Here is a 26,641-nt window from a genome sequence, read left to right as displayed (position 1 = left end):
GTGTGTTTATTCCTCCCGTGATTATAGAATTAATTAGCAATGCTTTGTGACTATCAACTCTGACAAAAAGTAACAAATAAAACAAAACAATAAATTATTAAAAATTTAATATTTCAAGCAAATACTAACAAAACCAAAACTGTTTTCAGCTAATGAGATTGGTAAAAATCAGTGTAATTCTTGGGTGGTCGAATCGAAAAGCGAAAACATATATGCACATAGCTACTGTGCTACACATGTAAAAATTACAGCAGTGAATGCTATTTTAGTTATTTTCGTAAAAATTTAGGTGAGTAGTTGTTTAACATTCATGCAGCACTTAACACACAAGTGATGTACGTAATGGATTCGGTTTACTACTTTACCTGACCATTTTTAGAAGGGCTTCAAAAATAAAAGCACCCATTTATTTCTACACTGAATAATACAGGGCAATCTCTTTATCCGGATCTGTCTCCGAGTTATCAGGATTTGACTCAGTGGTCTAGAAGATTGAAGAATGAACCATTTTTTAAAGTTACAGGTTAGTTTCACTTTCCGCTAACTCATGATCGGCGTTAAGAATAATACATACGATATAATAACAAAATAAAACGTTAACCGTTCCATTTTATACCCAAAATTAAGTTTTTTCTTGCGTGTTGTGTTTTTTACAAAGACTGGTTTAAAATAACACACACACACACACACACACACACACACACACACACACACACACACACACACACACACACACACACACACACACACACACATACTTATACTGGAAAAGAAGTTATTTTTAATGCCTTTTAAAACATTTTTATAATTTAGAGATATTGTAACGAAGGAATTGTTTTTGTTTCAATTGGTTTTGTTTAAATTTCAACGAAGCCAATCGTGTTTTTCTGGGTCCGATATTACCATGATTCAAAAAACGCTAGAAATAAAACCATAAAATACTTTAGGACGGTGAGAGGCAATAACAACACGTTGTAGCTGCACTGTGCAACTTACAAGTGCCGTTGTCTTAGAAATGATTTACATAATATTACGGCAAACAACCAAATAAAAGAGGGAAATGTAACGATGCGTAATATTACGTCACTAGCACACTTATCCATCATCACTATGAACGTAATATTACGTCACAAACGGGTTAGTAATGTTAGTAAGCCTATAAGAGTTGGACTGTTGTATACTTTGAAGATGCATATGACTAGCTTTAGCCCTATAACAGCATCACCATAAAAATTGTACCAGCAGCTTGTTCTCTATCTATTATAAAGAAAGTAAAACTATTCTGATAATGAATGACAGCTACTTGAGATACATAACTCCTTCTGATGCCACGGTGCAGATAGATCGGCTGATGGTTTATTTTGTCTGACAGTCCGAAACTGCGTCAGCAGAAAAGTTGCCTCTAAATACCTGCGTGATTGTACTTGGAAGCAATGTTCAAAACTTTAAAAAACTGATTTTTTACAAAGTAGCAAAAAACAACGTATTATTTTTAATTTTTTTTGTTTTTTATTTGATTATTTCCACACAAAATTATAATAAACTGTGAATCTTTGAATTTTTTTTTGTAATTAATAAAGTCCGTTTATTTGTAAAATAAGGTGATTTTACTGTATTCCAGTTTATCAAATTATTGATTGTCCGGACCACTTCCGGTCAATTAATCTGGATAAACGAGCTAGTGCTGCATTTTGTGTTACTCTGATAAAATAAGCAAGCACTTAACTAGATGTTTTGTTTATGTATGAATACCCACACCAGACCCACCAATTAGTGCCTTATAACCTTCTGATGTGGTTATTTTATTCAGGTCATTGACATTCATTCAACATTAATAATAATAATCTTTGGGAGTTTAACTCTTCAAAACCCCTATACCATCGATAGATACAATATAAACATTTATGAACACCAGAATGAAATCAATTACGTTTTCAGGACTATAAGGAATTGCAATCTCTGTCTACTTCAGGATTAATAAGAAAAGGCACAGCAGTTGAGTTTTTGGAAGTTGATTTTTATACATGTTATCAATATTTAAAAATTTAATTTAACAAATGGAACCAACCTAATGGTTTTTTCAGTTATAAGTAACGGTTTTTACAGAAAAGAACTAACTAAGAAAAAAGTTTTATACATTTTGAAATACTACAGATGTTTCAATTCTATGTATGTAGGCAAAAAGAAGAAGAATATACTCTATCAAGGTTTTGAAATAAAAGTATTTCAATAATAATCAAATTTAGTGGAACAAAATACTTTGCCACTCTTTTTCTCAAAATGGTAATTTTGTCGATCGGTTACATTCTGTTTACTACCATCCACCTTTCCATTGTATTATAGGATTGCGAGAGTGCCAGTAATATTTTTAAAAGTGTAAAATACATTTCCACTATGAAAGGTATAAAGTAAGTCTGCAAATGTTAAAAAACCTTCAATTCAAAAATTCTTAATATCTTATAAGGTCTTAGTATGTATGAATAAATGAATATTTATTTATATCCTCATAGATACACAGATCACAACATATATACAAAAACAGGAAATGATGTCCACATGGGCGTAGCCTGTGTGTGGAGATCGAGACGCGATCAGCAGCATGAATATATATACTCAATAAACATATTAAGTACTGTATACAAACTTTAAACCAATGAACTTTAACAATCAAAACAGAAACTTGTGTAATTATATTAGTAGTTTACATACATTTTCCATTAGTGTGTTAATGAGGAATCAAGTTACTTTCAGAACTCTATACCGTTGCTCTAGTGACAATTACTCCTCGAATTACTACGTTTATGTGCCTTAATTGGTATAATAGTAATTGTATAACAGAGACGCGTTACGACTGAAAACATTATTTTATTATTAGAAGTAATATACGAATAAGTTTTAATTATAATAATTGAATAAAAGAAGACTACATACCTTATATGCATCTCCAGTTTGTATTTGTTTTGATACAACTACCGCTTTTAGGGTTAAAACACAACCACCAAATTGGCAAACCTAAAACATCTGAGCTTTTGTTAAAAGGTAAAGATACAATACATTAACCCATACTATGTTATTTAATTCATTTTAACTTGTGTTTATATTTATTTATTGACTTCTTATGGATTCAGGTCACAAGACCAATGGCAGACAATTTGTGTGTGTTTTGTACCCGTACTTGAAAAAGTTTGAAAGAAATACACGTTTACTAGTAACTTATATGTGTAATACATTATTCTCTTTAAAAAAATTATGGTTGCCTGTAAAGTCGGTTTTACGGGCGAAGATTTTACGTGACAACGTCTTTTTCTCGGTAGAATATTTATTGATATGAATATTATTAAATTGCACAATAGGAACAAGGAATTGAATGAAAATAAGAATTGCACAAATTTTAACTATAGAAATATATTTTGTTTACTAATTGTAATAATTTGAAATTAATTAAATTTTTTATTGTAAATGGTAAAGTTGAATAAAACATTTACTAAAATTGGAATTTTAAATTCTTGCTAAACACAGTTAAATTCTAACTCCGCGCGTGGTGATTGGTCGGTTTAGTTCGTTTGTTTGGTCGCACTGTTATGACAGGTTAGAGGTTATAATTTGTTATTTTAAATGTTTGACTAGCAATACGCGCTGTTTCTTCTCAATCGACTGAATTACGATTGATTGCAGAGTGATTTAAACTAATAATTTACTTAACACTATCAACATTTGTCAATAGTATGACATAACCTATAAACTCAGTTTCTCAACTTTTGTGTCAATCTAACAATTAATCAATCAATCATAGTTTACGATAATGAAATATCAGTGTACAATTATTTACCTTTATTGTTGTAGTTGTTGTAAATGACGAATCTAAGCACTCCACATTTTCACGAATAAACATAGTTATCTGCTTTATCCCGTGCGGCGGACCCACGTTATCTGCTTTATCCCGTGCGGCGGACCCACTGGACGGGCATCGTAACGTTACCGGGCGTTACACTTTTTCATGAGTGACTCCGAGCCGCAACCTAATTTAAGACGTTGTCACGTCAAAAAGTGTGCAGATAATTATGGGATAAAAACATTATGCATAAACGATATAAAATTATTACACTATAAAACAATATTTTTGTTGGACGTGTTGCGTTAATAAAGCACCTGATAAATTTATAACATAATAAATATTAGAATTCTGAAAAACCTATTTATTCTTAATTTTATTTACTTTCATAAATTATAATGGCATCCCAGGTTCCCTTGAAGAAACATTAAATAAACTGTTCAAACATAATTAGTACACAAATGCTAAATTTGTTTCCATGGATACGGTTATTTTCTAAAATTTACAAAAAATAGAATTCTTAAACTAAATGTTTTCAATGTACACCAATATTTAGAGAATTGCATGCACTAAAAAAACAATAAATAAAATAGTAAGTAGTTTCTAAATTTTGTTTATTTTTGAAAAATGGTGGATCGGACAAAATTATTTATTACGGTTACGATAAATTTCAAAAATGTGCAAAATACTTAAATATTTCCAAAATATACCAAATTTTAGTATATTATAGCCTAAAACAAAATTATATCAAGCTATAACTTAACCGACAGAATAAACCATAACCATGCCACATCACTCATTTTAAAAATTACTACATAAAGACAATCTTTCTGCCAAGTTTTATGACGTCACTGTGACATCACTGTTGTCATTAAAATTTCACCATTGACATCATGAACTCTTTATGTTTTAAATAGTGTACAAATAGTGGTGGAGCTGATGATTTATGTACTATTTAAAAATGTCGTAATACTTGCATGTCAGATCGACATTATTTAGTCGATATGCCATTCATAAATAATTTCACGTAGGCATTATAATACCGATTGCCAGTCTCGGGGTAAAATTTAAATATTAAAAGAATACACTAATGTATACCTCACTAATAGCACTCTTTTTACATTTATTATTTTTCGTTGTTAGATTCCAAGCCAGATCCAGCTAGGACCATTATAAATTTTTGGGCTATAAAATCAATTAACAAATAAAATTAGCAAAACCACGTTTTGTGTTTATCTAAGAAATGTATACAGAGTTATAAAAATAAGAGTTACATTAATTGACATCATTTGTCTTTTTAATTTTTCAAGCTTTTTTCACAAAGTCATTCAAGAGAACTCAACAAACAGACAAACTCTTCAGAAGTAAACATAAAAATGCAATCTGCACGTCCTTGCGGGTTGGAAAGCGACAGTTTCCTGTCGTAAACAACAAAATGCGTGTTCCAAAACACGAATTTAATGAGCCTCGACTACGCTAACAGCGTGTTTTTGATTTATCTATACCAGTTGTGGAGAAGGTGGGACACATTAAAGAAGACAAACGATGGCGCATAACTCCACAGTCTCGTCACCATCAGCGGACACTACGTCTCTCTCGGACGTACTACGTACTCTCGTAGGCGCCGTCGTGTACAGCTCTGATATTGGTTACAGTTCCACTCCGAGTGAGACGTTGTGTCCACTGCGCGCCGTACTGATGACGAGACAGTTGAGTATAGAGGCTTCATCACTAATCACTGATTATACGGCTCATCCAATGATCGCTCCTATTTATACACGATGCCGACAGGACGGCGCCTACAGCTCTGATATTGGTTACAGTTCCACTCCGAGTGAGACGTAGTTTCCACTGCGCGCCGTACTGATGACGAGACAGTGTTGAGTATAGAGGCTTCATCACTAATCACTGATTATACGGCTCATCCAATGATCGCTCCTATTTATACACGATGCCGACAGGACGGCGCCTACAGCTCTGATATTGGTTAGTTCTTATGTGTGTATATATACGAACGAGAAGGGCTTGACCCTTTTCAAGGTCCATGAACCGTACAAATATGAACAATGTTCTGAAATTCACGTCGTTGTCTCGTTCACAGGCGGTAATTATTACTACAAAATCAACCTAATATTTCTTGCAAAGACAAGTAACATCTACACTGTGAATAACATTGTGATTGTGTGTAAATTACAAAAATTGACTCCAGGCGAGTATTAGAACATTAAAGTACAAATACTCAATCAGTAAGATAATTTATACTCGAGAATATTTTTATTAGTTAAAAGATGTTTCCTAAAAGAATGTTTTATGTGTCTTCAAAAATCTTTTCATAGTCAGGGGTTATGAACAAGTATCAATCATTTACAAAAACTTGACATGACGTTCCATAAATTTTCTCTTCCCGTACATGATAAATAAACCACCATAATAAATAATTAGTCCCTTAAAGACCATTATTGTTGAAAAAGTGTGGTATAAAACCCATAGATATCATTAATAATGTTGAATGAATGTCAATGACCTGAATAAAATAACCACATCAGGAGGTTATAAAGCACTAATTGGTGGGTCTGGTGTGGGTATTCAAACATAAACAAAACAGCTAGTTAAGTGCTTGTTTATTTTGTCAGAGTAACACAAACTGCAGCACTATCTCGTTAATCCAGATTAATTGGGACCGGAAGTGATCCGGATAATCGATAATGTGATGAACAGGAATATAGTAAAATCACCACAAATTACGGATTTTATTGCTTACAAATAAAACAGTCAAAAAGTGCCAGTTTTTTATTCTCTCTTTTAGAGTTGACTTATATAGAAATTAAATGTTTTAAATAAATAATTAGATGTTTTTTACCATTTTGTAAAAACCTCATTCAGGGTTTTAAAGTTTTGTACATTGCTTCCAAGTACAATCATGCAGATGTTCGGAGGCAATTTTTCTGCTGACGCAGTTTCGAACTGTAATAGAAAATAAACCATCAGCCGATCTAGCTGCATTGTGACATCAGAAGTAGTTATGAATCTCAAGAAGTTGTCATTTCATTATCAGAATAGTTTTAAATTCCTTTTTAATAGATGAAGAACAAGCTGGTCATACAAGTTTCAAGGTAATGGACTGTTATGGTTTGAAGCTCGCCATTTCCATCTTCAAAATTTAGTCACCATCTAGTCAACATCTCGTAGGCCTACTCACATTGTTAATCGGTTTTTGACGTAATATTACGTTTGTAGTGATGGTTAAAGTGAGTTACTGACGTAATATTACGCATCGTTATATTTCCCTCTTTAATTTTTTTGTTTGCCGTAATATTGCGTAAAAGTAATTCTAAGACAACGGCACTTGTAGTCGCACAGGACAGATAGCTACCATGTGTTGTTTTAAAATATAGATATATATATATGTGTGTGTGTGTGTGTGTGTGTGTGTGTGTGTGTGTGTGTGTGTGTGTGTGTGTGTGTGTGTGTGTGTGTGTGTGTGTGTGTGTGTGTGTGTGTGTTTGTGTGTAAAATATATGTAATATATTACAGATATTCATGCTTCAAAACACTAGACCTCTTCCAATCAGTCAAATCCGGGTAACCTGGAAAGAGATCCAGGTAAAGAGATTGCCCTATATTATTCAGTGGAGAAATAAATAAGTCCTTTTATTTTATAAATCTTTTTAAAACATGCTCAGGTAAAGTGGTGAACCGAATCCACTGCGTACATCACTTGTGTTAAGTGCTGCATGAATGTTACACTACTTCCCCCCTATATTGTTTCGTAAATAACTAAAATAGCAATCACTGCTGTAGTTGATACACGTGTAACACAGTAGCTACGTGTAAATATGCTTTCGCCTTTTCGGTAACTTAAATTAAACTTGTTTATTGGCCTCTTTTAAGTCTTCTCAAGAGATATCATACAATTTCATAAAACTAGAGTCTTACAGGCTAAGGATTAAAATTTACCTTAATGAGGGAAGGTTTTGTAAGTCGTAGAAACTCTAAGTGTCTGAATAAGCCTATTGAGAAGGATCAACTTGTTTAGAGCTGAATCTCTTGAATATTCTCCGTGAAGGGTTCTTCTTATTACATATTTTTATGTAAAAAATTATATTCATAGCTCTTAGCAATAGAATAATAATTATATCCTGCTATAAATAAATAATAACGTTCGATATAACGATTACCCAATAATAATATGTGTTACAAAGAATCAGCACCACGAAAGCCTGAGAAAGGTTATGACAACTCTCAATTTCTTTCTCTTCCATTACATCTTCATCAACTTTGATGTTATCGTTTCATATTAAGTGTGATGTTCTGATGGTTTCCAGTGATATTAATTACGCTTAGTGAGCAGCACGTAAGTTGGAAGGCATGCTAATTGTGTCACTGTTAGTGGTAATATTAGCCTAGTTCACAAATAAATAAGTGTCAATGTAGTTAACCTAGTACAATACGCAATAATTATACAAAAATCAGGACGATCATTTTTTTAATATTAATTCCTGATTTAGAAATTCCCCAAACAGGGTTACCATAAATATATACTTAATAAAATTCTGAAACGTTTACCTTTTTAATATCTTTCAGTTGTGAAAATAGAACACAAAAGAACGATTAAAGTTTTGGTCTTCTACATGAGATCCACCTCAAAGAAGATTAACCTCTGTACAAACATGTTAATACGACATCAAACAGTTCCACCAGTAACAGGCACTGTTGAAGGACTCTTTAGGACACGTTAGGCGTTGAAAATCTGCTTACGGAGTACAATGGGATGAGAGGAGACAGACTTTTGATTCTTTTTTTGCTAAGCCTTCACAGGAAAAATAATTATTAAAGCAAAGAATATTGATTTCTTTGACTAAATATATTAGATACGATTGCTATTAAACTATAGTAAACTAAACATAATTTTCTATATGTTGCAAATATAATATAATAACACTTATTTTATTTTAATTTAATTTGGTTATTAATGGAATATCGTGCATTTGATATTCAAATTTTAATTGTTATAACTAAAGAAATAATATATATGTGAATTTTCTTCATATTCGTTTATTGTACTTACTTATTAAATTACTTTAAAGTCATAAAAATAACTTTAAGAACTATATTTTAAGCATTAATGACAAAGATTGACATTTTGTCCTCTAAAATCATCCATATTAATTATACTAACATGTTTCTCGTATAGTTTTAGCATACTACATACAGAAGATGGAATATGTTAAAATGTTTGATAGATATATAATACAGTTATCTGCCATTGAATAGTATCATACCAACTAACAATAAGCATGATTATAACAATACAATTGTAACTTCAAAGTGACAACAATTCAAAATCTTATCGTGCCAGAAGGAATATTGTATTTAAATGTTTTAATTTAAAGTTATATTAATTACATATACATTTCTGTTTCTTATTCAAGCTAACAAAATAAAGATGGTTCATTCCGTGCTTTGTATAGAAGTGAGTTTTTTTTCTTAAATGGGCTAGTGTTAAAAATCATTTTTACCGCAGTTTAATTTTAAAGTATTTCCTAAGCCTACATTCAGTCTGTTAAGAAAAGACTTTCTTGATTTTGGACATACGTTTTTAACACCTAAAACTACAATATATATATATATATATATATATATATATATATATATATATATATATATATATATTTATTTATTTATAGTAATGTAAATATCATTTGATAACTCTTATGTGCTCTCTATATGTGTCTTCTGTGGATTTGAAACACACCACTATAGACTACTATAGATATTCCCACGGCTTCTAAAGGTCATATATTAATCTTACGAGAGTATACTTGTTTAATTTAAAAAGGCACATTACTAAAACATAAATCGTTCTAGTAGTTATTTTTAATTGCACTGGTTTTATAAAATAAATAGAGAAATTTCCCTTAAGAATGAAACTGATTGCCAGCCGCACTAGTTTTGTTGGAGATCGCAATAGTAGGGTATCAGAAGGGTTACATATATGAATTAACATAAATTCTCAGATCTCATTTTGCGTAGCATAACACACTTAAAACAAACGGTCAGACACGTAACGTAAAGATTTATAAGACCTCTAAAATGGCAACTTTCTGTATCTTAATGTAGTTGTCTGACAATGATATAACAATTAAGTGTGCAATTATGGGATTAGGTTTTTTTTCTGTATCGACCTTCCATTCCGAACTGCAGCAAAATTAGCACAGCCGACGAAGAATTTATTTCTTATGAAAGATTCCTCTATCGATAAATAAACAGGCTGTGTGCTTATGCAATGCAAAACTTCTACTCAGCTCCTGCACTCTGATTATACCAGCTTATTTCTTTATGGCGTTTTAAAGCTGCACTCGTAAATTTGCAAACTGTAAACAAATGAAAAGCTTCATCGGAAATCACATTTTCAGTTTATCAATAAACACACTTCTTGTTTTTTTTTTTTAAATAAAACGTAAAGATCTCAGTTCCTTTATTACATATTACTACCCAGAGGTATTACTGTTAGTAACAAAGCTGTTCTATTCCAGAAACAACACAGGAACAGGTTGGAACAAATATGACTGTTACAATTAAAATCACAAATGAAATAAATGACAAACTTTGGCGTTTATTATAGATTTGCTAAACAAAATACCTAATACGTGTAATTGATTAACATGTAATTAAATGCTAATCAACAATTCGATAAGAGTAAACTGTTTTTGATTGGAACAAGTGCTTTTGACGTTAATTCTATTACTGCAAAGTGCCCTCTAGGCAATCAAAATTTATCAGATATATGTTTAACAAACGATGCGATTAAAACAGATTTCAAATTGTTTCCTATAAATATACTTATTTTTTAAATACACGCACTGACATTTGTATTATATTCTTACAAAATTATATTTTCTAATCTATAAGTTTGTTTATAAATATATTGATTAATAATAAGAGGCACACCTGGAATGAAGCTTTAATTTTGCTAAAAATTGTTAATCGTTATTGTTATAGATTTTGTATTTTAATTCCTATCTCGAACATAAAGTCTCATTCAAATACAAATATTTTGGTTAACATTTACAGAGGGTACTTTGGGGCCGTTTCTTTAAATATTTAAAGTTTGCATATGAAATAATATTAAAATCCTGCGGATAGTTAAGCAACGAAAACGCTCTGTGAAATCTCATATATATATATATATATATATATATATATAATATATATATATATAATTTATATATATATATGTACCATCATCATATATTATGTTGCCTAAATGAGAGATAAGTCAAATCCAGACTTCAACTTCATATCTCATATAATTCATAACCAACTTCAAACTCGATAACAAATACCAAGTCCATAGGTCAATTCGTCGTTAACTTTATGTGTGTACAATGTCTCCATTTCCTCCCCAGGTATCCGAAGTTTATAACTATAGCACCTAGAGTAATATTTAACAAACCTCCGTGTTTGCAAAACCAATTTGTCCAACCAAAATTAGCCAAAGTACAATAACCCGTTACTAATGGATGTGAACCGTGCAATAAACCACGTTGCGGTTCGTGCACAATTATTAGAAACTCTAGGGAATACAAAAGCAGCGTAATTGATTTAACATACCCCATCATTTGCAAAATTAATTACAATTATAAACATTTAATTTATTAAATTAGTTGTAAATTTTAAACAAACAATACAATGGGCAAATATCTAATCACCTTAGCATCAGAAAAACACAGCAAAGATTAGATATATTTCATACAGACAAGGGGAAGCTATTGGGCCATCATGCTGCTGAGCACAAAAAGAAAAAAAATAAGAGTGTAATGACCTTAAATAAATTATTAAATTATTCCCATTTCCTGAATAAAATTTAAATAGATTAAAATTAAAATCCTGAACGAGCCCATCAGTAAATTTCCAAATTTATACTCCCAATCTATTTAAATTTATTATAAATTAATCTTTTCCAAAATTTAGCAACTGTGCCACTAATAATATAACAGGTGTGTCTTCGAATGATTCCGTTGTGTATTTAAAGTTTGTGTTACTTACTTATTTGTTGCTTGTTATGCTGCTCTCTGAAGATGTGGATATGAAATTCCACGAAAAATCAAAGCTTTTAGACCCAGTATATAGTATATATATATATATATATATATATATATATAATATATATATATATATATATATATATATATATATATATATATATATCAAACGTCTGCTTGTAACGTATCAGTTGGCTCTGTCCAGTGCACTGTAAATTGAATAAAAACTCGCTCAGCCTGAAGGAATAACGGTGTTCTTGCTTTCATTATGACACGTATATCCGATATCATTACTCCTATGTTCTGTCTTTGTTTTCTGATTGTTTTGATTGTTTTTTTCATCTTACCTCTGAACACCAGCTTAGCTTCAACCTTTTATTCGCTCCCGACCAATTCGTTAAACTAAATCCAATATTTTAGAAAGGTCCCCATAACGCAATTTGGTGAAGTGAATGGTGAATGTTTTATGCCAGATGTGGAGTGACTCAAGGCTCCAGTTTGGTTCCACTTTTTTCCTTCATGTTTATCAATGACATATACCTCAATTTTGACGTCTAGCATTACGTTAACGATATTAAGATTTCTCTTACGATCCCAGGAATTACAGACTAATTCTGCTATTAGCCAATGATTCTACTGTAAAAATGCCACAAAAAATTCTCTTCCTTAAGTAAAAATCGATAGATTGTTATTTTTACGTATAAAATAATTCATCCTTCTTTGTTAGAGTGACAAAATATGATCAAGAGAATCACATAATACTGCTAGAAAAAAATTGGACAGTGTTTTTTTTAAGGTAGGAAGACATACTCTTGTAATATTGATTGATTGATTCTTCAGCAACTCGAATTATTGCTGCTTCTATCCAGATCCTTAGTTTCAACTCGTAGCCATTTGGAACATTTGCAACAATTTATATTTTTTAGAAAACTAACTGGGAAATTTTTTAAGGAACGTAACATGCAAGCTTTGACTGTGGGTTGAATTCTTGTATTAGTTTGTTTCAAGTAAGGCCTCATTGTACTCAAGGTTTTTTTCATATTTCACATTTTTAAAGTTCTACAGATGTGGAACTGGCCATTGATAAGACAGGTGAGGTATGCAGATAAGGAAAGATTTTGATAAATCCAAGTAACTCAATAACTTGACTACTATTTTGCTAATTTAAACACCATTTAGAAGTGTTAAATAATACGAGTCTAGCCTACATACTTTTCTTTTTACTCTAGATCAAATCACCAAAAAAGTATGTACTACTTGAGGTAGATTATCTCATATGCTTAAATTTAGTTTGTTTAAAAATGTAATTATTTTACTATTTTCTCTTTCCGATCATAGCTACACGTAGGTGTTACATGAAAAATCAGTAAAAGTTCAAATTTTTAGGTAAGTTAGTTATTTAGATATGTGCATACAGGCAGACAAAAGGCCCTTCGCTTACGCTCAGCCTATAAGATTTAGCTTCAAAATTATATCACGAAAGGTTTTCATTCAATCAATTTTTTTTACTAAAACGTTAATTTAAAAATATCAATAAAAACAAACACACACAGATAGTTGTTTTCTAAAAATCACAATTTTTGTTGAAGTGTCTCATTAAAAAGTAAACAGAGAATAGAGTAAATAGAAATAAATGAATTACTTTCTTTTTGAAACGTTCGGAGAATTAGGTAAGAACTCAAAGACGTGATTCAGATGGGTTAAATAGGTTCTAAACCTCAAAAGAAGCGATACTAAGGCTTAAAACATGAACAAAGGGAAGAAATATCAAAGACTTATAAGCTCTGTGAGAGTCAAAGTTGGGATGACAATTATTGTGTTTTCGTCCAAAGACGGGTGATGCTCGATGTCATCTTTTCCTCACGTATGAGAAGCAATCATAACATTAACATGTAATGGTTGCGGTGTCTTTAGTTTTTCTTCCTTTTTAACATACAATATAAAAAACTAATTTGACAGTTCCAACTAGAAATTTATAGGCTGCATCAAAGTACAACACATTTATATGCACGAAGAAGTGTAATAATTGTAGTAGATATTAAAACAAAAGTTAAAAGTGTATCTTGGCTAGCTAAACCTTAGCAAAGCCAAGGTTTATAGCTAACAAACTCGTGGAGATGGAAGAATCTAAAAGACGAACTGAGCTATCAAATTTAAATTGAATATAAAACTTCATTGATATACGAGGAACACGATGATGTATTTCACTACATAGGACTTGGCTGAGCGTTATCAAAACTATTTAGATTGTGTTATAGGTAACCATGATGGCAACGAGAAAATATCAGAAAAAACAAATTCGTAAGAAAACTCAATAAACCCATAAAAGATTGAAACGTGTGACATAATAAAACATGTGACTTAACCCATACGAAACCCAATTTAAAGAAAAAAAAATGTGAATGCATCATGTAGCTGGATATGTCGAGAAATATTTCATATGTAAACATTAAGTTTTGTATGAAACTTCATTTATGCAAGTATGAGTTCTATGATGAATCATGTTTGTTTCAATTTGTTTTGTATGATTGTCTGTTTATCTGTGTTTTTCGTGAATGAAATTAACTATGGATTTGAAATCTTGTTTGCGAAGCCTGTTACGACACGTGGTGTGGTTTATGTCTAACTTGTATTATGTCAACAAAATGTCTTAATTTTATACAATGGCCCTGTTAAGAAAATATTAACAGTGGGGAGGCAGAGATATTTAACGACTATTTACTCGGTGAGTGAACAGCGTTTTAATAATTAATCTGCTGCTATAAATCTCTACGAGATAGTTATATTTATAGCAGCGGCAGCAGCGATGTTGTACAGCAGAGTGGCGCCTACAGCACAGATACGGTCTGTGTGTTTTGGTTACTGTCTCGGTCTACTATACTTGGTTCGACTCTTACAATACAAACAACTGGAAGGTCTCGTGTTTCTATACAGGTTCCCTGCTTACACAAGCAATCAGAATTATTGAAATGTTGAAATATCAGCAACTACTGAAAAATGTGTAATGCATACCTTGCGTGTAAACAGTTCACGTGGCGTTGCTTTTCTGTAGCGCTAAAATGTAGTAATCTGAGGCTCGTACTAGAAAATATAAATACAGATAACATCGTGTTAAAAAGAAACCATTATTTTATAAACATAGTACTAAAAGAGTAGACTAAATCAAAGCAAACTCCTTGGCATCACACCGTAGAAAAAATTAAAAACAAAGTTTTTTAATTAAATAATTGTAAATAGTGGAATTAACAAAGCTGGCATCTCCTAAAGAAACACTTTCTTAGGGGCCTCGATATTTAAAGGATAGGCTATAAGATGCTTGATCAAAGTAAATACTTTGTAGATACTTGTGATTTCATTTTAAGACATTTATTCACAAAGGCATTAATTTAAGAACACTGTTAATATTTTATTTACTATTCTAAAATCTTTGCTTTGTCACGGTCTATTGTTACTCATAAGAAAAAATATTAGGTCTTAATAACAGGTATAAAATAGTGTTGTGAAATATTTTAAGTTTATTTTTACTGATCAGAAAGGGCATCTTATATTGCCCATGCAGAAGGTTATCATACTCCGTGCACGATGCTGATCTAGAGACTCTGATGAAGACTAAAAGCTTCTTAATCTTGTCCAACTAGATAGCATTAATATTGTAACGCTTTCTCTAATTGCTATTACTTATATCAGATATACTTTAGGAATCTCCCTTTCCAGACAATATGGAAGATAATGCCCAAGTTGAAACCAACAAGCCTCTGATTATTTCATAACATTATGGCAAGTTGAAAGTTATCAAAAGACTGTTGCTCATATTAGGTATTATTTAAGAATATCTCATCTGCCGGGCTATACGCAAGATAATGTCTTCGTTGAAGTCAACAGGCTTCTTTGCCTGTGTAAAATTATGGCTAATAGATAGTTATCAAAAGACTTGCTGATATTAGGTATTATTTAAGAATATCTCATCTTCCGGGCTATACGCAAGATAATGTCTCCGTTGAAGTCAACAGGCTTCTTTGCCTGTGTAACATTATGGCTAATAGAAAGTTATCAAAAGACTTGCTGATATTAGGTATTATTTAAGAATATCTCATCTGCCGGGCTATACGCAAGATAATGTCTCCGTTGAAGTCAACAGGCTTCTTTGCCTGTGTAACATTATGGCTAATAGAAAGTTATCAAAAGACTTGCTGATATTAGGTATTATTTAAGAATATCTCATCTGCCGGGCTATACGCAAGATAATGTCTCCGTTGAAGTCAACAGGCTTCTTTGCCTGTGTAACATTATGGCTAATAGAAAGTTATCAAAAGACTGTTGCTGATATTACGTATTCTTCATGAATATCTCATCTTCCAGGAAATATGCAATATACGACAGCAGTTCATCAGTTTGTGAGCATTGTGTAGTATAATAGACAGCATTAAGTGTAAAGATTTTCGCTGTTTACTGCTGATATTCAGGTTTATATATATATATATATATATATATATATATATATATATATATATATATATATATATACTATTGCATGTTAAATATCCCTTCTGGTTTAGTCAGAAGAATGGTAGATTTTGCATGTGGCGCTCATCTCGAAATTTTAAACTGAATATGCATTATTTGTTCAGATGTTAGATTTGCACAACACTAATGAGACAATAACTCTCCATGTTGGCATGATAATATCATAACCGTAACATGTTGCAACTTTTAGAAAGTCCATAACCCTGAAACCTTATAAGACGCAAAGTATTATAACCATATAAATTTATTTGTAAAAATATGGAATTGATTTACTTAAAATTAGTCCGAAATTATGTTGACAAACAAAATTCACTTATACCGGTGTAATTGTGCTTCTATAACATTGAATAGCTTGAAACCTTCTTGAAACTATAAAAGTCATATAAAAATAAGTAAGAATGAATAATGCTCGGCATCTTGGCAGTTTTGGTATGGGAAGTGCCAATTTTGATCTATCTTGTGAAATAATGGAGACATTTTCTCGAAGGTTCGAAAGTAAATTGCCGCCATCTTGAAATCTTTTCATTAGATTAGAGAAACTTATAACAGTTTAAGTAAACACTGTGTTATATACCAAGTTTGGTCGGAATCTATTAAGAATAATTACGTATTAAAAATTATTCCCGCAATGTTGTATATTTGTTAAAACATTGTACACCTGCTATCTGGAAACCAAACTTGATATAAAAGAACACGTAAGAATAAACGTTATTGTAAATGACCCAAGAATTCTAAAAAACTTTTGTTTTGCGCTATAATGCATAATAATTTATAGTATATAACCTTTTCTTTTCCAGACTTTGATAGGTCAACATCTTGAAACCTTATGATATATCGATAAAAAAATAATAGTGATTTATAATTAGGAAATATAGGAGAAGCAAATCTCTTTTTTAAGCCTTATTTTGCAAGGATCTTCTTATCAAATATATTAAGGTAGTCGTTACCCTACAAGATCGATGGTACTGGTAAGGAGTGCTTCGGTCTAAACCGTCAAACTTAAATCCTTGGAAAACATCGAAAATAGTTAAAAATTATTCACTTCTTTAAAACGTATAACGTTGAATCAATATTTTATTATTTGACTTTTTAGTCATTTAATTTGACAGGGTAATGTTTTTATATAAGGTTTGCCTAAATACTATTAGTTTAGATATAATTATTTATAAGGCTCTTTAAATTAACACAGATTTCTAAACTAGATGTTGTTTAATTTTTCTACAATGCTTACTAGCACACTTAACCAACTACTCGCTATGAAACCTGGGAGCGGTTCCCATCTTGAAACCTTAAAGTATAAAAAATATTTAAATATGAAGTACTACATTCAGTTCAATTTATAAATCTAGTTTATTTATAAGACATGCGGCCATAATATATACATGTGTGTGTGTGTGTGTGTGTGTGTGTGTGTGTGTGTGTGTGTGTGTGTGTGTGTGTGTGTGTGTGTGTGTGTGTGTGTGTGTGTGTGTGTGTGTGTGTGTGTGTGTGTGTGTGTGTGTGTGTGTGTGTGTGTGTGTGTGTGTGTGGTGTGTGTGTAATATACATAAAACTATTTATATAATATTTAGAACGTAACATTTAACTATGAAGAAATTTATTCAGGAAGAAAGAAGATTATAAAAACTTTGAAGATGCCCGTTAAGATATGGTATGCAAATAAATAAATAAATGAGACATATGAAAATCACATATATAAACACACATATGTAACTCATGATAGTTGAAAAAGCAAATAATTTTTGGAAATTCTGTCATGAGCGTAATTGCTGTAGGGAGATTTTCATGTAATTTATACAAAGGTTAACATAGAAATCCCATCTATAGCTCTTTACAATCATGACCTAAAGACAATTTAATGTCTTTCTTATATTATATTGCTCAGGAAAGTTAGTTTACTAGACACTAATAAGTAGCAATGTTGTCTCTGAGTATTCAATTTTAAGATAAATATCAGTTCTCTACTCTACAATGAGATTGAATTCAAGTGTATTTATTTCGTCTATGACTCACGACCATTAAAATACCAAAAAGTTTCTGTCATGATAATAATTCTGTCATGAGTGTGATTGCAGTAGGCAAATTTCCATGCAATCTGTATAAAATGTTTCATAGAAATTCCATCCATAGTTCTCTGTTAAAATCATGACCTATAGATAATTTAATGTCTTTTTAACTCAACGTTGCTCATGTACGTTACTTAACAGACTTTATCAAGTAGCAATGCCGTCTATGAATATTAAATTTTAAAATAAATCTAGTTATTAAATGTATTTCCTTTATAAAAATTACGCTCTGCAGTTTTCTGGTCAAACAACCTTAATTCCTTACACGTATCCTTCTCCAATTATTTAATTATTATTACAAATGCCAACATAATGTTATTTAATTTTATTAGCATCCTTTATTTTGCATTTACTGGCGAATTACTAATTTATTATATAGTTACTTAAAATTTTAAGTTTTGCCATAATCTTAGGCTTCAATTGAATAAGTGTATATGGCACACAGTTCAGTATTCGATTGACAAATGCATACTTTAGTATCTTTAGAAACTAAGTAAGCCCCTAAACGCTTAATGTTACTGACCATTTAATAGTCAGCACGGGCTTTTAAGAACCTTTGCCTACCAAATTGCCTAAAAACTGAAGCTAAAACACATAGAAACCATTCACAATGTTGTCGGGGTAATGAAATAAACTTTACGAAGTTATTTCGTTTTATAAACATTATTAAGTACCCTATATTTCCGTCTAAAAGTCGAATCGTCGTTTAAAATCGATAACTTTTGGCAGAACAGTCTTAGAGGCCGGGAAATTAGTATATAGGGTCCTCTAGGTGTAAAGAAAACCCCTATTAGTGTTGGAGCCAAAACGCCCCAGGGCATCAAGGTATTAATAATCCGGGGAAAAAGTTACAGTCAGTCAGGTCCTTTGTATGGTGTACCTGAGTACGTCGGTTAACTTAATTTAATGTAACGAAAAACAACAGCTGGTACAGCTAATATTTGATTGTAATATCATAACTACTCACGGGTACAGCATACAGATGGAGGCAGTCCCAGCACTCGTCACGGCGAGGCCATGTCGCGGGCGGACTGACAGAGGCGGTGGTGACGCGGGGACGGCGGGCGGTTAACTGACGACGCGACGGTGGAGACGGCTACAGCGCCGCGGTGGAGGCGTCCAGACGCATGCTCTCGCTGGGAGAGGCGGTGTGTCCTTGACCGCGGCGAAACACCGGACTGCTCGCCAACAACGATATGCGGACAGGTTGTGGCTAATCGCCTGTTAAGGAAGTAGTTACTATTCTCAAGGTGATCCCTACAGCCTGCACGGGAGTCGCCATCGCCAGTCCTGCCTTATTAGAGCACAATCTGATGGTCCAAATCGGGTGTCGAAAGACGAGGTTCCTGTATGTGTCGCCTTACAAGTTTTATACAGAATTTCTAAACCTACCAGCTTAAAACTCGTTTGAATGTTTTTACTTCAATTATTTAAAACAAGGGAGTCGCTATCGCCAGTCCTGCTTTATTAGAGCACAATCTGATTGTCCAAATCGGGTGTCGAAAGACGAGGTTCCTGTATGTGTCGCCTTTCAAGTTTTATACAGAATTTCTAAACCTACCAGCTTAAAACTCGTTTGAATGTTTTTACTTCAATTATTTAAAACATATCGTGGATTTTATATAAATTTGGCCGGAATCTTTAACTGTCTTAAATCCTTAAGTATAGTGAAGATCTTCGTTAGGCAATTTTTTGCAAATTGTCTGTTACAAACAATTCCAAATTCATTATGATGACTACTCGTATAAAATAAGTTGCTTTGCATATTTAATTTGTATTTGTTCTCAATTCACTTTTATAAGTCAACTGGTAAAATGCCTTTTTTGCTGTGCGTTAGCAAAGCCTATCACTCGACTGGAACAATTTCCCTTCTGTGGTCTGACCTGCAGGCTTGAACTCTTTGCATGAAGCTTCAATTTTATATAAGGAACATTGAGTTCAATAATGAACATTTATACATTATCCTTATGGGATCGTAAGGATCCCTAACCATGATGGGATCGGGAAAATAACGGAATAAACCAATTTGTAAAAAAATGAACAAAAGCCAGTTATGCGACACGCATAATCTTACTACACCAAGGTAACATGTAGTGTAGATACCAACCCTCATAACTCATTCTGTTAAACATGATACATTGTTCTGTATTAAAAGTAAGCTAGGTATATTTACATAGGAGCTCTTAAAGTATTTTTATGTTAATCCGAAATGTGAATTACCTCATAGGAAGGAGGATCTTAAAATCTGCGAGGTTGTCTTGCAAGACCAAAGCCCAGTATTCGAATGTCATTTAAGGTGGATATTTTCTGTTAATTTGTTGCTATTAATTAAGAAGTAAAGTTTGGATTCGAGAGTTGAATATCCGTGTCGGCGATGTCGATCCAGCTTTTTCGTCTGTGTTTAACTCTGCAAGCGTATTGTAACATTTGGACTAAATTGCATTTCAATTGGATACACAGGAATTGCGTACAGAACATTTTTGTAGCCTGTAGTTTTTGAAAAACATAGTCTTTAACGCAAGGTTCTTTCTTCTTTTGTTAATGAGATATACGATTGGGGTTCCCTGATACACTCCACCTCTATGTATATATACCCTCCCTTCACTAAATTGAGAGCCACTTCCCAGATTGATAACGGCTATCTTTATCACTAAGGTGCAGAGAACAATCGAAGTACGTTTCGACTTTTCGAATATCGAACCCCACTTACATTGAAGAGCACCAAAGAAGACGGTTGGGGTCCGGCAAAACAAAAACGAGGTAAGTTGCCTCTGTTGCCATATCGCCTTACTCTTGACATAAACGCTCTCATTATGGTAGTTTCAATTCCCTTACAAAGCCTATCAAAGTTTTTCTGACGTCCTTGTGTTTCTATTTAATTCCCTTTTATTCATCGTTAAGTTTTATTGAAACCTATTATAACGCCCATTATGCAAAATACAATATAATATCATTACTTTGGTTTATATTAACCTATGCACCTTTGATGGTTTTAACATGCCATTATCGATAGAAATAAAATATAAATGTTTATTTTGAATAACAATTTTTACACTCACTAGAAGGGAATTAGTTCATGACTTGCAAAAGAGGGACTGATTCATTAGCATAGAAGCCTGTTAACAGGAAATAATTTGGAAATACTGTGTACATAAGAATAATTATTGTTGGATGTGGTTTGGTGGTGCTGTTGGATTGTTTTCATTCATCTAATAGTAAACTAATATGGTAATTAAGCGGGGCCTAAATTGAATAGAGATATATATATATATATATATATATAATAAGTTTTATAATAATGTATTTTTTACAATCTTAAACAAACCTTTTGTAAATGTTAATGTAAAACTATACTATATAATTTAAATCAAGGAAATACTAATTTATGGACTCTTCCCCTTACACAGACCTGTAATCTATTTGGGAATTTTTCATTTTGAAATTATATAAGTGTACGTATATATTATTGTTTCTGTGTATGTGAATAAAAAAATTTGAATTCAAATTGAAAAAAATAGGTGTGTCCCCTTCAAGTTACCTTAATTTTTGCCTAAAGATTCGTTTAAAAAACTAAATAGTAGGTAGTCTGTAGGTAAATAGTAGGGTTTTTATATAGTATCTTATTAATTAGCAAGCTCTCATAATTTTCGCAGTGCTTAAACCATTTGAGAAACTTCACGGAGTCAAATGCTTTGGCATGACCAGCTGGAGAGTCAGTTTGGAAAAGCAAGCTTAACTCTGGTTGGATAATGTTTAAGAGGCGGTCCTAGGAGTGCGATCACGCACTCTATCTTCTCTATGTCTTCTCTATTACCTAGGATTGTTTTTATATTTCACAAATTCTTATCTTTGTGGCTCTGGAAGTGACACAATTGGGCATAGATACAGAACTAAATTCATTTACAAATTGAAAGAGGAGGAATCATGATAGCTTTAGTCCATGGTGGGGAGATAGCAGGATCCAATGAAGAAGGGGACATCTTTGCCCCGAATTCACTGTTAGGGCGATCATCGTGGAAATGTGTTGGGATCAAACGTGATCATCGCACGTTTATCTTACAGGCATTATATAATTCTGTGTGATTTACTTTAGTTTTTTTTTTTCACTTTAGGACGATGAAACTGAGATCCTACTAATATTTATAAATGCGGAAGTTTTGAATGTTTGGCGGTTTGACCTCGAATCACGCTGAACTTACTATACCGGGAGTGTGCTGAAAATTTGGAACAGTATAGCTTTTGGTCCTGAATTAACATTTAGAGTGCTTTTTACCAACGCCATAAACACATTCATGCTCACAAAAATAAAGTTCGAATTAAAATTGAAAAATTAGTTTGTTTACATTCGAATGTTATGATTAAAGATAATTATAATAATTTATGGACACATAATCCAAAGTTAACTGACCCTAACAGCTTGTTGGCGACTTTCAGCTGAAGTTCATCAAGTGGCAGAAACGTATGTTTAAAATTAAATTTTTATGAAAATCATTTATAAATAAAAAATTATTCGCAAGAATTGTTTGTTAAGCGCAAATTCTTGATAACGGCTTGACCGATTTCGGTTAATTCTATTTGTAAAATGGTCAATTTAAACCCGACGAAGGTTTTTATGGAAGAAAAAGTTAAGAAAAGTGACCTGGAATATTTGGAAATCAGAAAAAAATTGTAGTTTTTACGTTTCATAATTTCAAATTAAAACTGGCGCTCAAACAGCTGTTGGACAGCTATAGTTCGACAAACTTTCTGAATACAGCTGTATACATTTAAAATTTTATCAATAAAAAGTACACATTGCTTGAATTCGGTAGTGTAAATGCAGATCAGTAAATAATTAATAAATAATTTTTAATTTTCCATTCGTTTAATTTACATGAATAAAACATAATATGTCGTTGGAAATAACTGACCACAGGTTACAAAAAAGTATGTGGTGGCCAGTGAAGAAATAGTAAATATAATACAAATTTACAACATCCATAAACTAATTATATAAATACAACAGTACATAAATGATAAATGAGTCCAAGTCTCGATACATCCTAAAAGACCACTCTTCTGCGGCGCTTTGGTTTTACTTATTTAAAATAACTAATATATGTACAGATTATATTCCTATAATTAGGTGGTAACTGCAGTTCAACTTAACCATTTCTCACATAAGTCTAACGTAACTTATATTTACAATTTTTAGAAAGAAAAATAAATACAACAGAACGAGAAAAAAAAATTTAAAAATTAGTTTTCCGACATATGTACAGGAAATTTATACCAAGCAAACATTCATAAAAGTCTTACATCTTTTTTAAAAATAACTCAACTCTTTTAATTTTCCGGGAAAATATTTTTAAGTTTATCACAACTTATTACCTCATGTGGTAATTGATTTAAAGTACTAGGCCCTATATAAAAAAAAAAATAATTGGGGGGGAAAAAAAAAAGAATGTTTAAAAATAATTTTTGTAACTTTTGGAAGTTTGATATTTTATTATTGATCCCACTTCCTTGTATTGTGCATTAAATTTTGTTGTTTACCAGTGTTTTCCACTTTTAAGATAAAATCTTATTCTTAAGACTTTGTAAATAAATAGATGTTGAACAGGAAGGTATCTTTAAAGTGTAGTATAGTGGAAATGAACTGTCTCTCTTTTTTTTAACATTGCAATTACATTCTGATAAAGGCAATTTTGGGATTTTCTTATCCACAAAATATAAATTCTTGTAGGTACCTCCAAATTGTATCCCCAACAAATGGTATAGCATACTGAATTCTCGAGTGTACCAGCGCAAATAAAGCATTTTTTTTAAGGTTTGTTTCGTTTGCACATGTTTCTTAAGTAGTAAAATGTCCTTATCATTGAATTTAATATTATACTGTGAAACAGTTATTGAGTGTATTTCCCAATTTAATTGTTCGTCCAGTACAAACTTCCTAGATATTTAAAAATATTTTAACCTTTTCTATGGTTTGAATACTTTTGGTTTTGAGTACTAATTATCTTATGTTGTATACTAGTATCAGAGGCAAGAAAATCAAAAATTTGTATGACCTGAAATTAACGTTACTTAGTTTTACTACTGACATTTACTTGCAGTTTAGTTTTTCACACACCAATTTTTAAAGTGTTTTGAGGTCTTCTGTTAATAAGTTGCCAGGCGATAGCGGCGTCTGTGAATGAATAAAAAAACGGCGATATCATCAAGCAAAAAGCACATATTTGGCCCATTGAAAAGGAAGTTATTAAACAGGTCATTTATAAAATTATAGAAATAGGATAGAGAGGTCCACTGACCCATGTGGTACTCTCAGCCTTGACAAAGTAAAGGGTTACCTAAACCTATCTTTAATCTTAACCTGTTTGGACCGCCTATTGCTTTAAAAAGCTTTTTTAAACCAGTTAAGAGCGATTCCTCTTACTCCTGCATGTTCCAATTTTTCCCAATAAGAATGTTTTATGGTCAACATAATCAAAAGCTTTTTTAAAGTCAATACAATAGGACCTGTGGGCCTTTTCCTCATTTTTTGTTTAAGCTTACAATATAGTTTGTTCCTGTAATGTGCAAGTATTTGCTTCATCAGTTGATGTTCCTTTTCTAAATCCAAAACTAGGCAGGGAACTGTAAAAAATTTGTTTTCTTTCCAAAAAGGCCTTATTAATCTTGATTTTAATTATTTTCTCAATTTATTTTAGAAAAAAAACTGATAGGCAAGAGCTGATGGTCTTAAATTGTCAAGTTTATAGGATGAATCCTTCTTGAATATGGGGAACAACAGTAACTTAATTTCAGTTCTTTTCGGGAAAAGTACCTTCATTTAAAACTTAAGTTAACAATGTACGTTAAGACATTAGCGAAAATATTTCATTTGAAATGTTTTTTAAATAACAGTCTAACGGAAAAATTATCAACACCACATTATTTTTTATTTTTAAGGTTTATTTTATTATTTTGTATGATTTTCTAAGTCCGTATTGTAGGATTGAAAAAGATTGGAGGAGAGGACTAGGCAAAGGAAAAAGAAATGGTTTGAGGTGCAGAAGTGTGGGCAGGTGAGTTTGGATGGACCTTGGGTTGAGTAAGTATAAAGAAGTTGATTTGACTCTGCCACTTGTCTTGCATCAGACACTACTTCCCCGATACTCTAACTCGATCTTATCTAACAGATTTACGATTTGCCCGCTCCACTCAAATTATTTATACATTTTCCAGCACTGTGCATGGTTCACCTATGCAACTGGGTTCAACTTTGGTATTGATAAAAATTCTGCTTGGTTAAAAAAAAAAAAAAAAAAAAAACACCCCCCCCCCTCACCAAAAAACAAAAAAAAAAAAAAAAAATAAAAAAAAAAAAAAAAAAAAAAAAAAAAAAAAAAAATTAATATCATTTTTATAGTTTTTAATTAAATCTGTTTTAAATACAGACATTAATATATCAATTTTACTCCAGATTGCGCCCAGAGACGAATTAAAATCATCTAAATGCATTAAAATTACTGTTATGAAATTAACCCATGAAACTAAAGTTATGAATATTTTCACATAATGGTTGCTTTAAACTGATGGACTTCCCTTGACATTAATGAATATTAGACATGCTTTTAAACAATGGCCTATGGAAAAACAGAGGAAACTGCGAATACTAACATGGCCTCAACGATTCATTCTTTCCACTGGTTCAGTCCAAAAAACTAAGTGTAACGCAAAAACTTTAATAACAATTATTTTGGAATGGTTTTCAAAAACCCTTAATAAGGGATTTTCCCTCTTATACCGAAAGTACATAGTAAGATAGTTTTTAAGGACTTTCCCCTTAGGTCGTAAATAGGACTTTTCGGCTACCTACTTTTGTAGTATATTGATAAGGCAAAGTTAACTATGTCAACACGATTTTGATCCAAAAATAGATTTCTCGAGAACTAGATAATCGAACGTATAAAGTATTTTTGATCGACGCAAGCTAAACTGTGACGTATTTTGTAGAGTAAGTGAATTTAAACGGTCTTAAGTAGGCACTTCTTTAACCGAAAGTAGGCATGTCGGTCCTACGTAAGTAAATATATTCTATATATTATATATATATATATATATATATATATTTTCTTCGTTAGAACAACAAGGGCAAACTCCAACTATGGTACTGGAAATATCTTAGAACCTAAAATATATGAAACAAA

General features: G+C 31.8%; 1 protein-coding gene across 2 annotated transcripts in view; it reads right to left on the bottom strand.

Annotated features, from left to right (window-relative positions):
- The window catches only part of LOC124361990 (pyrokinin-1 receptor-like), a 298,750-nt gene extending 279,092 nt beyond the window's left edge, over positions 1-19,658 (bottom strand). For both annotated transcript variants that reach the window (XM_046816116.1, XM_046816117.1), the window contains exon 1: positions 19,435-19,658. The gene's annotated coding sequence lies outside the window, so the exon portion shown is untranslated. The remainder of the gene's footprint in view (positions 1-19,434) is intronic.
- Positions 19,659-26,641: the final 6,983 nt, after the last annotated feature.

Source organism: Homalodisca vitripennis, chromosome 5, assembly GCF_021130785.1.
Source record: "Homalodisca vitripennis isolate AUS2020 chromosome 5, UT_GWSS_2.1, whole genome shotgun sequence".
In the NCBI taxonomy this organism is placed as follows: Eukaryota; Metazoa; Arthropoda; class Insecta; order Hemiptera; family Cicadellidae; genus Homalodisca; species Homalodisca vitripennis.
The sequence above is the reverse complement of the archived record's forward strand: the minus strand, read 5'-3'. Positions and strand labels throughout refer to the sequence as shown.